Genomic DNA, 16,378 nt, shown 5'->3' with positions numbered 1-16,378 from the left:
GTCCTTTCTCTCAACTTTTGGAAAGCACCCACAGCATGAGAGCAGCTAATGGCATCACACCAGGATACCCGTTACCACCGCTGAACACATCCATTCATTCGCTGCCTCAGTTTAGGGTGACCGAATCGGAGAAGGAGGGCAGCGTTTGTAAAAAGCTTTTGTCCTTATCTACCTAACTCTGACACACCGGCTGCATCATCATCTGAGCTTCAAACATAATAAACGTCAGCTATTCTGAGAGAGCACCGCTCTGAACTGTCCCAGCTCTGTTGCCATAGCTCTGGTATGGCACTCTCCTTCCTCTCATCCTGGCCTCAAGTGTCTGGATTCACTCTTTGGGAACTGCGAGGTTTCCACTCTCCTTGGTAATTAATTCCAAATAAACAGTAACTAGCCCACTTGGCTGGGAAAACGCCGCCGTCTCCTTCTAATCCACAGTGTCCAATTACAGTGGGAGACAGATGGCCTGTTTGGTCTAATGTAACCAGTTTAGAATACCTGTACGTCTGGCCCGGCTTCTGTCTCCCGCGCTGGCCTCGTCTGCAGGGCTCTGTGATTACATTAGTCCTAACCTGCAGAGCTGAGGGCGATGTGGAGAGAAAAAAAAGGGAAAGTGATGGAGTTAAGCGGCGGACGACCCGACAGCCCTGAGGTGCACATGAAACATTTGCACGTGCGCACATACTGTACGTCAGTGATAACTTACTGCGGGTTGAACTTACAGAAGGTTTTTCTGTTTAAACGTAAGCCATTCACTGGACACTGAGCATGAACATGCGGCCAAGGGGCCTCCAGATGATGAGGAGATGAAAGTAAAATGGAGTTCAAGACAGCAAGTTGTCACGCAGTTGTATCGGTATTTATCTTAAAGTACATCTCACTGTATACTGTTGTAGCCAGCTGGTGCGTTCCAATCAGAGAAATGAACTCCTGACTGCGAATATTCTGCATGAATGCCCCCTTAACTCGGAAAGTCGGTGAAAATTTTGGTGCACGACTTGCCGAGTTGATATCATATATGCAGAAATAGGGCGTACAACAGAAAATGTTCAGTTGAAGGTAATGAACTTTTTCTTAATACATATTTCATGTCAGTTTTTTGCTTACATCGTTTACAGGCTAATACTGTATTAGGTTGTAACCATAGGTTGCTGTCCATATAGAGTGACTCAAATTAGTTGAAATAGTTGAAAGCAATATTTCTTGGTAGTTTTAGGCGATGTAGGCTACCGATGCACAAACAAGTCTGCGACAAAAATCAATTTGTAATATAGGCTTACACGATATATTTTCATAGTATAAAGCATCAAACTGTAATCAACGTGTTCTTTGAGCGCTCTAAGCAATAAAATACAACCTATCTTCTCTGTAGCGTCCATGTTGTTTCCACATTATGACTTAAAGCTTATGACCACACACCACAGTCAGAAGAACAACTTCCCAACGTGGAAAATTGGACCATCTGAGGAGCAACTGAATGCATGACCATTTGCACTGAAAGTTTCTAAGTTCCCAGTGAGAAATTTCAACTGGAACGCCCCTGCGGTAAGTCGGAGGAACCTCTCCAACCCCGACCACAAAATCTAAGATGGCTGCCCCGAGGATCATCAGTAGTCAAAGCTGAAGTAAAAAACTGTTTATTATTTGTGTCTCATTAAACAGTTGTACACAAATTACTGCCCAACTTCTATCAATGGAGACGTAGTCATCAACATAATATTGATAACAATGGCTGACCGGGTTAGAACTGGTTTGGCCAACAGTATCTTGGTTTTCCAAGTTGTTGCACTTTTTGTTTTTAATTGATAAAATGAACAAGTAACAGCCTATCATCTCACTGCTCCTCATTTTAAACATGTTTTTTTCTCTGCTGTAGTTCTTTCTTGCTGCAGTCATGCGCACCCTCCACATCCCTATCACCACCTAGTCGTTACAGATTCATCAGCCTCATAGGCCTCAGCGGCCTCAGAGTCATCAGCCACCACCTCCAGTGTCTGGACTTATCCTGCTGCTGCTCAGATGTCCCTCGATCACAATATATCTCCCTCTGATGTCCAAACACCAAAGACTTCTGCTTAGTCTTAATCAGCACAAATAATCTCTTCATCTGTTCACTCATATTCTGTATTAAATATGATCTTTACTTCGTTCTTCTGTCTCTCTTGATTATAATAACATGAAGAGTGTAAAATGACAGTGGCTATTTGAAGATGATTTTCCTATTTGTGTCATTTTTTAAAAAAAAATTGTATTATGTAAAACCCATACCAAATAAGTCCTTACTTTTCCTGTCATCCCACTACTAATTTGAAATCCAACAGTTAATCACATCCCTGAATTCACTTTAATAGTCTGCAAACATGTCAAGAATTAGCAAGATAACTTTAAATATGGAAATGCTGTCTGTCAGCAGATAGACTCTTTAAATTGCAATGAACACGTCCTCACACCTGCGGTCAGAAACACCTACTACGAACACTAGGCAGCGTAACATCGTGTAGCTCCAGGAAATACACGCCACCACAGGTGAGTGAAGTCTGAATTTTGGGGAGAAAACAGTGATGACAAGTGATGAATTGCTGTCGGCGGGGAGTAATAAGTAAAGCAATAACACACTGGAACATAGTAATGACGAATAAATTATTATTATTTTTGATAAACGAGCTTAACACGGGTTGTAGCTAACGAGCTAACTGCTAACTAGCTAGCCGGCCGGGCTAACGTTAGCCCTTGTATGAATCTCTCTATTTCCTCTCTATGGGTCTGTTCACTTCCAATTGGCATTTTATTTACCATTAGACACTGTTTGGTTTAAAATAAAAGTTACTGAATAGTGAAAATAAAGATCTCCAAGCTAACAACCATGCTAACGGTCAGCTAGCAAACTCTTTAGCTTGTTGCTAACAACACAAGAAGTTAACAGTTAATTCAGAAGACGTATTTGTGACACAAACTCCTCTTTTACAACTTAGCAACATCGGAAAGTTGTAAGAAAAAAATAATCTGCATGTAACGTTATTTCCATAATATTTGGCTGTAGAAGCTTGGTGACATTGTGACTAACTTCTGTAGCTGACGAGCTAAATGCTAACTTGTTAGCCGGCTGAGCTAGTCAGTGTTAGTCAATGGCACCTGTAGATTCTCTGTTTTATTTCTATGGTCCTGTTTACTTCCCTCTGGCATTTTGTTCACCATTGCACACTATTTAAAAAATAGTTATACCTCAGTTATTGAAGAGGAAATAAACTTAACAACTGTGGTAATGGTCAGTCAGTATCTAAACTTGTTAGTTCATGAATTTAGCTAAGCTTACATAGTGTATTCATAAGATGGCCTCTGTCATAACTGTCTGCGAGTCATTCCTTTTTTGAGGGCCATTTTTACTCTGATACAGGAGGGTTAATTGAAGAGAATGGTGCCACACAGCTAGTAAGTTACAAAAGCTTCCTCCATTTTTGACTCTCAAATTGGAGGCCTAGGCGCTTTACAATTTTTGTTCCTCAGTCACTCGTTCACACCAGATACTGACGAACCATTTAGGGTGTAGCGTCTTGCCCAAGGACACTTCCACATGCTGCATTGGATAAAGTACACAAATCTATTACTTGAGTCTAGGTATAAAGACTCCTGGTCAAATATTACTCCAATACAAGTGATGGCGAATTCTTGTGGGCCATGATGAAGTTTGTGCGCTGTAAACAGAGCTAACATTTAAAACAATACGAATCATTCTCTTCTCTTCATCTCAAAAATGGACTTGAGATAACGTTACAGCCGTGGGGGATCTGGTGGGGAATCTTCATCTCTATCTGCTGCCATCGCCATAGCAACACCACACAACCAAATACAATGCCTGCTGATGACCTCTCCTCTCTACCTGTCCCTACCGATGAGCTGCCCAATCTGAGTAGCGCATGTACGATGTAGAGGTACGGGAACTTTACTTTGACAAACAAACCACACGCTGAACTGCGTGATAGGCCTAACAGTTAATGGACTTTTGCATTTTAGAGTAAAAAAAAATCATCTGCTGACTTCAAAGCAAATGCAATGAGCCTTCGTAGAAATGTAGTGGAGTCAAAGTTTCTGGAAAAAAAATAACACTCAAGTAAAGTACAGATACTCAAAAACTGTACAATACTGAAGCAAGTGTACTTCGTTACTGTCCACATGTAGAAAGAAGGAGCCAGGCGCCAACCCTGCGATCAGTGGACATCCTGCTCTACCTCCTGGACCACGGCCACCTGCTTCAGCTCTCGGTCCACTCAAAGGTAAGCACTGTCGAGACTTGATATTGGTCAGTGGTGCAAATTTAGAGTTTTCCAAAGTTGACTTTGATGCAAAAAAATTGCAAGGATTCAAATCACCTTTACAAGCAAATCCACTAATAGTGCAATTTAAATTCATTGTAAATGTCACAGTTTTAAATGGTGGTGTTAATGGGGCCTTCAGACTTCCCTGCACAGTCAGGCACTCTCAGCAAGAAAATGAAGACTACAGAAAGGTACTGTTTGACTCTCTTATTCCAGTATGTTGACTTTATTAGTGGAGGGGATAATATTAGTCTCCCTGACACGTACCATGTGTATTTGACTGAATAAGTGACAAGGTGATTTCCCAGTACATGGAGCTCATGGGCTGCTTATGATAAGAGGTGTGGAGAGGATGGGGAACAGATTTCTCCTCCTCTCTGAGATTCTGCACTTCAAATGCAAACTACTTACAGTGAGAAAAGCCATTGCTGTGGCTTATCAGGCATTAAATATTCCTAGAAAGCTGCATGATAAAATATAGGTGTGCAAATTGTGCCAAAGATACGGTACTAATAAAAAGCAATCACGCTCGTGTACATGTAAAAATTCTTCAGTGTCCTACAATCTGTCAAACTTTTAACTGAAGTTTGAGTCTCTCAGGTGGTCTTCATCAGCCTCGCCTTGGAAGTTGAAACCCTAAAGACCTGTACCATTACTCTTGGCGTGGAGCCTGAGGACATACAGCTCTGAACGTAAAGACAGTGGCTGTTCAGCTGGGAGGTGTGAGGATTAGTATAGCGGCGAACAACATAGCTCCCTAAGCATTTATCATTCTTAATCAAAGTTGCTGTGGTACCGCGGTGTCGTCGATGAGTGCCTGAAGTGTTTCGGACACTCTTCCATTTGAACACAGCGCAGCAGGACAAACAGCTCCAGATGGTGTGGGTGGAGACAGTGCATGCACGGACCCGGGGGGTCTGACAGGCAGGAATGCTGGCCTGGGATGGGAAGGTCATGGCTCCAGCACCTGCTATCTACTGGGCTCTGTTTGGGCTCCGTCCTGTTAAGCCCCGCCGCTCTTTCCCACAGCTGAGGCCCAGATTGAACTTCCGTGGACAAGATCAAAGCCCCGAAGGGCACTGGCTGCAGAGGAGAGGGCAACAGCCACCCCATCACATACACCAGGAGGATGTGTTTTTTCCTTCACACCTTCAAAGATGCGAAGAGAAATGCTTCAGCTGTGCACCGTGGCCTCTTTCAAAGCTGTTTTCTTTCAGTGTCAAGAGCTGTGCACTTTGCTTATCAGCTGTGAACCTAGCACACTACTGTGCATACGGATGCCATACCCAAACATACACATGATTTTGTGAATTTTGACAGGACAGAGTTTCTTATTGAGCTCTGAAGTGACACATGGCGTTTTGTTCTTGTGAAACATTTGATAGCCTGTGACATAGCAGCCTCTTGCGAGTTGTGCACAGGGTTGGAAATGTACTTTTTTGTCCACTTGCCACTGTAGCTGGTGAGTGAAGCAAATCTAGCAGCCACTTGCATATTTTACCAGCATTTAGGTGGTGGTTGGTGCTAATTTCCAACTCTGGTTGTACAGTGGGTACTGTTGTATGATGCTAGATCATTTGTAGCAAAATAGAAATGAGAGGAAAGAAAGAAAACTTGTCGCAAGTTGCAGAATGCTTTTCATTTTTCTGGTTCCCTAAATGATCAGCACTTCCTCCTAGACAGTTTGCAGTTGGTCAAGGGTGCTGAATCGCCAAAAGTGAACTCTACATTGAAAACATTGTGAAAATTCACATCTCCTTCACGAGGAAATCCACTGATGGTGATGATTTCACTGAAATTAACTGAATTTTAGGGCACCCTGGTGTCTTAGGGGTTAAAGTTCAGCACTAGGTTGCACCAGCTATGCGTAAATTCAACAGGTGCCTAGTTTGCATGTAATTTCTAACATAGGTCAGAGTTTAAGCGCTACTAACGTGCACCAGCTGAAAAAGTTCCAGAGTAGGCACAAGTTACAACTCAAACCTTACAACTAGGCCTTAGTATGTGTAAAATCCTCCGTAAAACAGCGGTTGTCATGGCGCATTGTTTGGAAAGGCAGGATAACTTGGAGGATGAGGCAGAGTGAATTATATTGGCTGTTTTGCATCTGCAGTGTGTTCTCCAGGATTATACCCACAGGTGATCGTGTAGTGTAAAAGTTTGTGCCAACAAATCAAGCAGCAAGGTTAAGATGTATAAATTGATTAAGAAACTTATATAATCATGTTTTTTATGTACAAGGCATTATAAAGCTCTTTAATCTACATTTAAATATGATAAAACATTGCTGTATGTGTCAAAGTATTCATAGCACCAGACTATGTAATCATGTTGTATGCACCTCCGGAAAGAACACATTATGTCTTGTTTAATGATGAAACACATACTCAAATGCTGTAATACACACACACATTCACATATTGTATTCTAAAGGTTCACTTGTATGAATGAGAGCACTGAGGACTGTATAAAAAGTCCCCAAAATTCACATGTTTTTTAAAAATAGAGTGAAAGCGAAACCGAACCTAAGGGTGGAAAACTTGGGAAATGCCAGGCTGCATTACACCATTAAAAATGGGCCCAATCAGAATTGGACACAAAGAAAGGTTTTCCACCAATAGAATTGGACTTAAGAGGGAAAGATTAGCAAAAAGAGGTGGAGACTCATTTGAATCTCCACCAGCATATAAGCCAGGGTTCTGAGAGCCGGTTTTCAGTCACACTCCGGAGTCTGACTCGCTAAGTTGTATGTGTTAAAGCCTGTTGACACATTAAACTTGATTGCATCGGACTTTGCCTGTTTCCAGTGTTTCTTTAAGTATTTGCCAGCTGAGCCTAAGGTACCAAATCGACATCTGAGAACAACTGATAAGAGACAAAAGGTTCAAGGTCGGGAGCCTACAGGCCCACTTCCAGGCACCGATTTTTGACACTTCAATCATGTGCCTTTTATACTGAAAATAGAAATGTTTGAAATTGAATGTGGGTGTCTGTAAACATGCAGAATAAAGCGCATACATAAAATAACACATACAAGTAAGTTGGCAGTTACATATAACTAGCATGCGCCACATTGGCAAGCAAATATACAGGGTTAGGTAACTTTCTATTAACTACTGATGTATGACATGAGATTTGCCAGTGTAGTTTGTCATTATGTGTTTGTTATAACATTATAATGTCAGCTGCACAATAACAGCTAATTGAACCTTACGTCTCCGCAGTGCAACTAAACATCAACACAGCTTTACGATCTAACTACTTCTAATGTATAGTTTAGTGTGGACTTTGTGCCCTAACTTTAAGTGAATGGATAATCCAAAAAAAGGGAATGCTCTTCATGAATTGAAGTTAAACAGCAGTAAAACTACATTGAAACATCTGTTTACAAATGCCCACACAACTTGTGCAGTATAATCCAGGTCCCATTTATCCAGTCATATACTCAGCACTTCTCAAACACAAGCATTTTTGCAAAACATGATTGAAAACACTCAAGTCTATGAGTAGCGCACCCTCAGCGTGCCTGAGCATGCGTGAGCTCCACTTGAGCAGCGTTCAAAGACACGCTACTCAGCTGTACATGAGACTGACGGTTTTAAATTGTAATGTTTTAGCAAAAATACACGTGTTTGGGAAGTACTGAGCATATGAATGAATAAATGACACTTGGATTACACAGCAGGAGTTGTGTTAGAGTTGGTAAACAGAGGTTTTGATATAGTTTTGCTGTTAAACACAGTCACTGTTTACCTCAGTTAATGAAAAATATTTACTGTTTTTGGATTCTCTGTTTATTGCGGACGCATGTGAGAAAAACAAAGTTGTCTTTACAAATTCAACATAACATGGGGTGAATAATTGGTCGAAGTATTCCTTTAAGAAAGAACTTACGTATAGCTGGTGCAACTGGCTGCAGGCCATTAACCTTTTGTCCATGTCCCATCTCTCTCTTCTCTCTCATTTCCTTTAATCTCTCTTCTGTCAACTGAACAATAAAGGTATAAAAAATAAGAGCTATCAGGCCGATCAGTCTTCATCTGTAAATGCTGGTGTATGCTATAAAGAAAGCAGTTTGTATCAAGTGTTGTCTGACTACTTTGGAGGCAACAGGGTTTAGAGCTTAATGGCCACACTCAAAGGCAGGAAGAGAAGCCAGAGGCAAGACATGATGAATCGTACAAATGGGGATAATGGTGCACAATTTAAGACAGTCTGTCCTCAGGGACATTCATAGTGTTGTTCTGTTTGTGCACACTAAAAGTGATGGAAGTACTGAAAAATGGAAAAAAGAAAGTTAAAGTGAGAAGCGCACTGTCTTGGGTGGGTATTTGTCAGAGAATGGGAAGGAGTTTGAAGAACACTGAGGTCCCAGTTCTTCAGGTCCTATATGCGTGGCGGTTCAGCAGGTAGCTGGGTCACCTTTAAGGGATTTGTTCCTATACTGTCCTCTGTCAGCAGGAAAGACAGCAGATAAATGGATTAAGTGTATAAAAAATCAATAGCCAATCACTTAGGCCAATGGAGGAAAGCCAAGAGCTTTTGCTTGCTTGTGGATGAGGCTGAATAATATTGTGTGTGTATGTGAGTATCGTCATTTGGGTAGATGGTGCTCTTGAACAGCACGCTCTTCTTACGGCATACTTAAGGACATCCTCTCTCTCTCTGGAGAACATTATGAAATCCATCAGGAATGAATTATGTTGTGATTTAGCCTCTTCTGCTCCGACTGCCCACAACTAATAAATGACAGCAAGCTAATGAGGACAAATGATAATGGGGCCTATAGTCACAGTACAGAAAGCTACGAGGCTCATGGTTATTAGTCTGTTCGGATACATTGTGATGCTGCTTCAGTCTCTGTTTCATAGCCCACATGTCCTTCACTCTCGACAAGGAAAAGGTGAATCTTTGTATAACACACGGACACACTGAGGACGTCCAGCAGAGCCACACTGAAGGTCTGACAGCGACCTTGATGGTCCGCTGTAATGTGAACCCTCTTTAAGTCTATTCTTTTAGTAGCTTGTAATTGTAATTATGTTCTGCTTTAACAACATTTTTTATGGAGGAATAAGTTAGTTGTCCTTAAAGTGATCTCTTCACGCTGTCATTACAGTGAAAAAGTGGCTGTAAAGACTCAGTGATCTTCTTGCAAGCAATTTTATTAATCGACTGGCGATTCATCAATCAGTCGTATTATTAAGAGAACAGTGATATTTTAATTGTAGGTCAAATGATAGAGTTGTCCTTGTCTTTAAGATGGAAGTAGCACTCAGCAGTCAAGATAACAAGTAAATGATACCTCTTGGTTTTGGGGTCGCATTGAAATAAAGAAATAAAGAATGAAATAAAGAAAAATACTTTTTCCTTTTCTAAGAACTCTCTACGTCATGTCTCGCCATAACTCTGTTCATTTTTATATTTGATTATAAAATAGAAATGCACAAGAAGAGCCATCAAACGGGCAACAAGACTCACCATCAATATACAGTTTTGTTAAAGCTTTTATTTGATTTTTGGCCATGAGGGGACAGAAAAACACAACTGATGCACGTCAGCAGACATGAAGAAATATTAGCATTCATTTGGAGTTGTGTTTCTGGCCACCTGAAAAGTACGAATCTCCATTATTTACTTTCTTTTTAGCTCTTCCCCAGCTCCTCAGAGAAATATTAGCTAGCTGCTACTTTCTTCACCAGCGAGTCACTAACTTTGTCCACCATTTGGTTTGGGGCAAGTAGTGTTTTTTGCTGCCTTCAGGTCGGGACACATGCTGAGTTATTGCTGCCTGCAAAATGCAAGGTTGAGTGCTTAGTGCTACTCTTGTGCCAACTTTTAGGGATGCAAAGGCAGGTTGTGGCTGGTGTTCCTAAGCGACCGTAACCAGCACCGTATCATAATCTAGCTTACTTACCAGAGATCCTACATTCGGAGTTGATCTTTCAGGCATTGTTTTAGGCATTGTATTAAGCCTAAAATGCTGTCCGTGGGACAAATGTGAAGCTCTGAGTAGCCCTGCAAAAAAAAATGATCATCTTCTTCTCAATATTTATCATAGACTGGTGTTTACAGAAGAAAGGGTAAATACCTACCTGCTGTGATTCGTTGTTCCTTGTCACAACATGCGGTGCACGTTGCTGCATTCCGAAAGTCGAGCTTTGTTTATGCCAGGGTGCAGCCTTCATGCCCTGAAAACAAATGTTTGGGAATGCTTGTGTGCTTTAAAGATGTTGCTCTTGCTTTTAAGCATGCCTTCTGCACATCTACATTGAAAACAAAGGATTAAAGGGGTTAAAAAATGCTGCATGTGTACTGGCCCTCGGGAGTTGGTGGCCTTGCACAGCAGCTGGATCCTTGTGATATCATGAGATCAGGCAAAACTTGCGGGATCCCAAGATCACATAAAAATACATTACGTCAGGCTTCCAGTAATGCGTTTGTGTCCGAACCACAGTGGTTTGGACCAATCAGCGTCCTGTGAGGAGCTACTGGCAGCCCTGGACCTGGTTTATATGTGTTTGACGACTGAGAGGAGACTGTTGGTTCACAACAACACTGGCAGCTACTACAGAGTTTAGCGTAGATGCTACAATAGCACAAGTTACATCAGAACTAGAGAGTATTTCTTCATTGAAAGAAGAGCAAAGAACGGCACTGAAGGCTTTACTTGGTGAAAAAGATGTCGATCTGAGGGGCTTTGGCTTCTGTGACAGACGATAATAGATGGATTGTTCACCCAATTAACCTGCAAAATATTTTTTTCAAAGTGCCTGACCTTTTCCAAACAGTTTTGCAATGATGGGTGAAAAACGAACACAATGAGCAGGTAGAGGCTAAAATGTTGGCTGTTAGCTTCGTAATTTCAGCATTATCACTCATTTGATTGTTAGTATGAAATATATCAGCAGGTGTAAAGAAGTCTTTGATTGGCATTGAGTATTTTGGTGGGATGCTCCAACAGCCAAATATTAGAAAAGTATTCAAAGAAGGGAAAAAGATGGAGAACTGCGCCAACTCCAAACCATGGAAGATGAAAGCATGATTATGGAACAGAGCTCGCTTACAAGCAACTGTTGCCCAAGTCTGTTCTTGGGTAATCAGTGACGGATAGCTAGCCACTTGTTTCTTGGCAATGGATCCCTTTGATCTTCTTTACCTGGGGCTTTGAGGTTACATACCTTACATACACCTTCCAAATGTATGCCCTTTGCACCCAGAGAAGTTCATTGAAAACACATTTGCATCTTGGACTAACCTGTCGAGTCACAAATACTCCGGAAGGTCAGAGAGTGCGTCATGGGTTTGCAGTGTGCAAACACCCCTGGAGCAGAGATTAGATCTGATAAAGTGCCGTGTGGGTCTTGAGGATTATTTGTCTACTTGTGTGATGCATGGAAACATGGGACAGTGATTATTTTATATCCATGATGGTTACTTGAGGATGTAAATTCATCTTATAGGAGAACAAATTTTGCCCTTTTTCAACAACCAGTTATCACATAAAAGTGATTAAACATGTTCAACTAAAACATGTCAAACAAATTGCCAGAAAGAGCCACTGAAATCAACTCAACAGGACGTTTGTGAATAAGTGACAGTAGCTAATCCAGGTTTTACTGTTAAAGGACAAAACCTTCATCCATCACATACAGTATCCCTACTCAGCAGGAGATTGGCCTGCGCCTTGGGGTGGTGTCTTTAAAAGCCATCGTCATGAGTGGTATCCTGTCTGAACCAGTTAAAATGTTTCTGACTTTGCCTGAGGATCAAGTCAGTGCTTCAGTCAAGACCTCAAGTGTTGTCCATTTCTAGAGAGCAGAATCTGCGCTGTGGGTGTAACACAGGTACCTGAGTCTACAGCCATGCTAGCAGCTCTGTGAGGTTGTACTTGGGCACAGTGGTCCTTTGATCTGAATGCTAATGTCAGCATACCCACAATGACAAAGGGAACATGCTGATGTTTAGCAGGTATATTAAGTATGATCGTCACCATCTAATGTCAGCATGTTTGCACGTAGATATTTGCTAATGTAACACCCAGGAGTGGTAAATACCTGAAATAAATGAGACATAGGAGCTTCAATGAAGAGGCCACAATAGTCAATGTAGGTCATAACTGGCTATTTATTAGGAACGTATGCTAAAACCCAAAGGAGAAAAAAAAGGAGAGGAGAGGAGGAACTAATTAGGGTTCATCCTCTTGGAACAATGGTTGTCAGTACAAACTTTTGTGCCAGTCCATCTTGCAGATGTAGAGGTATTTCACTGGATAATTGAAAAGTTTGACTCGCTAGTGGTTCTAGATTAAAAATCATGGGATTACCAGAATTAGTAGGATTTATCCTCTGGGCACCATGAATATTATCGTTATATTTATTTGTAAAATTTTATTTTATTGCATCCAGTAGTTGTTAAAATATTCTAGTGTGGACTAACGTGGTGGACTGACCGACAGACGGACGGACGTCGTCATCCCTAGAGTCTCATGGCTTGTGTGGCTTAAAACATCACTCAGTACGTTTATATGCATAGGCAGGTCAACCTATGATCATAGCTCAACTAGGACATTTAATTGGACTGCTGTCCTTGTCCCAGTATACAAGCACGGGAGGGGAATCGATTTATTGACCAAAGTACAGTACAGGCCAAAAGTTTGGACACACCTTCTCATTCAATGCGTTTTCTTTATTTTCATGACTATTTACATTGTAGATTCTCACTGAAGGCATCAAAACTATGAATGAACACGTGGAGTTATGTACTTAACAAAAAAAGGTGAAATAACTGAAAACATGTTTTATATTCTAGTTTCTTCAAAATAGCCACCCTTTGCTCTGATTACTGCTTTGCACACTCTTGGCATTCTCTCCATGAGCTTCAAGAGGTAGTCACCTGAAATGGTTTCCACTTCACAGGTGTGCCTTATCAGGGTTAATTAGTGGAATTTCTTGCTTTATCAATGGGGTTGGGACCATCAGTTGTGTTGTGCAGAAGTCAGGTTAATACACAGCCGACAGCCCTATTGGACACCTGTTAAAATTCATATTATGGCAAGAACCAATCAGCTAACTAAAGAAAAACGAGTGGCCATCATTACTTTAAGAAATGAAGGTCAGTCAGTCTGGAAAATTGCAAAAACTTTAAATGTGTCCCCAAGTGGAGTCGCAAAAACCATCAAGCGCTACAACGAAACTGGCACACATGAGGACCGACCCAGGAAAGGAAGACCAAGAGTCACCTCTGCTTCTGAGGATAAGTTCATCCGAGTCACCAGCCTCAGAAATCGCAAGTTAACAGCAGCTCAGATCAGAGACCAGATGAATGCCACACAGAGTTCTAGCAGCAGACCCATCTCTAGAACAACTGTTAAGAGGAGACTGCGCCAATCAGGCCTTCATGGTCAAATAGCTGCTAGGAAACCACTGCTAAGGAGAGGCAACAAGCAGAAGAGATTTGTTTGGGCCAAGAAACACAAGGAATGGACATTAGACCAGTGGAAATCTGTGCTTTGGTCTGATGAGTCCAAATTTGAGATCTTTGGTTCCAACCGCCGTGTCTTTGTGAGACGCAGAAAAGGTGAACGGATGGATTCCACATGCCTGGTTCCCACTGTGAAGCATGGAGGAGGAGGTGTGATGGTGTGGGGGTGTTTTGCTGGTGATACTGTTGGGGATTTATTCAAAATTGAAGGCACACTGAACCAGCATGGCTACCACAGCATCCTGCAGCGACATGCCATCCCATCCGGTTTGCGTTTAGTTGGACGATCATTTATTTTTTAACAGGACAATGACCCCAAACACACCTCCAGGCTGTGTAAGGGCTATTTGACCAAGAAGGAGAGTGATGGAGTGCTGCGGCAGATGACCTGGCCTCCACAGTCACCGGACCTGAACCCAATCGAGATGGTTTGGGGTGAGCTAGACCGCAGAGTGAAGGCAAAGGGGCCAACAAGTGCTAAACACCTCTGGGAACTCCTTCAAGACTGTTGGAAAACCATTTCAGGTGACTACCTCTTGAAGCTCATGGAGAGAATGCCAAGAGTGTGCAAAGCAGTAATCAGAGCAAAGGGTGGCTATTTTGAAGAAACTAGAATATAAAACATGTTTTCAGTTATTTCACCTTTTTTTGTTAAGTACATAACTCCACATGTGTTCATTCATAGTTTTGATGCCTTCAGTGAGAATCTACAATGTAAATAGTCATGAAAATAAAGAAAACGCATTGAATGAGAAGGTGTGTCCAAACTTTTGGCCTGTATTGTATGTCTGATTCCTCTACGATAGAGCTTAGATTCTCTGCCCGAGGCTGAACCCGACCTGAACCTGACCCGGCCCATAATTTCCCGCCACTATCCTCGGGCTCAGACGGGTCGGGTTCCTCATAATAGACCTAGGCTATGGAACCAACTACTTATCACACCTGGGGGGTGGGGCCGCGGCCCCCCCTTGACGGCACCACTGGCCGCGCACATGTGAGTTGTCGACGATGACGACATGTGTCAGCTTTGTCGAGTGTACCAAGTGCAGCACGATGCTGGTATATGACAACAAAAAGATGGGGACCTCGACACTTAAGAGGCACATGATGAAGGCTTGCCATGGGAAGAAAGACGAGAGTCAGCCTTCAATGTCCACGTTCGTATCCTTAAAAAAACTGTCGCGTTTAAACCGGGCTCGGACTCGTAATTACAGTTAAAGGGACGGGCCGGGCTGGGCCGGGCTCGGACAGAACATGCACGGGCTCCAGGGGGCCCAGGCTATTTGGGCCCGATCTAAGCTCTACTCTACGATAGGTGGAGATATGCCCCCTTTCAGCTTGTTGGTATTAGACCTTTTTGCGGTTGAACTATTACATCACAGACCAAACTATCGTGCATCGTCCAGCTATTACGCCACTTTTTTGAACAGGTCACCATTCCGTATTTTCCTCCCATCCATGTACTTTAAAAATTTAACTCTTTCAGCTGTTACAGCATGAACTGTCTCCTCATCCGTCCAAAAATGCACAACTATGGATGTAGATTTCTCCATGTTGTTACCGGCTTTTTCTTCTGTTACGCATTTAATGCTATTGGACTTCTGGGTCAAAGCCCGGGGTGGAAACTGTGGAGCATGCTCAGAGCGCCTCAGCCAGTTTGGGTCTGATTGACTGTATACATGCAGGAGTCACTTTATCTGGGTGTGTTAGTCTGACTTTTAGAAAGTTGACTTAGTACAATTTCAGTCGGATGAACATGTTTACATGTATTTTAAAAGTCTGGTTTTAGTCAGACTAACACATTAAATCGATTTTCTCTAATGTCATGTGAACATTCTGACTGATCAAACCATCATGATCAATCTCCTGCCTGTAACAATGGAAAATTCTCAAACGATAATTTAGACATTGTTTTATTAATATGAACACATGCATACTATGACGATGATGTCCACATTTCAACCAAGCCACTTTCTGGCTCTGGCTGAGCTCTCACCAAAATTCAATATTAGACTAATAATCTTTCACAATATGGAATAAATCCACCCAGAACCTTAAATGGAAATATTTTATAAAGTCCAACTAGGAGGTTAGATAACAACTGCCTTCCATGTAACTTAATGCTAAATATTCTTTCAGTCTGAGGTGAAGTATTTCTGAGGTTTGCTTTTTTGAGTCTAACCTTGCTCTTAGTTGTAGTCCTGGGCTTAATTTATTGTTTACACTAGTTTCCTTCTGTGTGAAGAGAAATAGCATACATTCCCCATCAGTCCTGTCCAATTGCTGTGGTATTGGAAATTTCTCGGGCAGGCCTTGCTTGGACCTCATGTTTGGCAAGGTGTAGAGGAATGAATATGTGATTGTTAAGGTCCGCAGCTCTGTCCCGTTCTCTTCCTCTGGCTGGCATCTCTCTGGCTCCTGCTCCTCTGCTCTGACATGTCATTTTCAAGGTGTGTCCGAGTTGCCTTAACTGTGATCCACAAACACAAGAGCAACAAAGGAGAGTAGCAGCGCTGCCTGACAAAGACTGCTTTGTATTGCTTATTTTTAGTGTGTTCTAGTAAGTGTGCATGCTAATTTTG

Source organism: Epinephelus lanceolatus, chromosome 19 (assembly GCF_041903045.1).
Source record: "Epinephelus lanceolatus isolate andai-2023 chromosome 19, ASM4190304v1, whole genome shotgun sequence".
Lineage (NCBI taxonomy): Eukaryota > Metazoa > Chordata > Actinopteri > Perciformes > Serranidae > Epinephelus > Epinephelus lanceolatus.
This window is presented reverse-complemented; position numbering follows the sequence as displayed.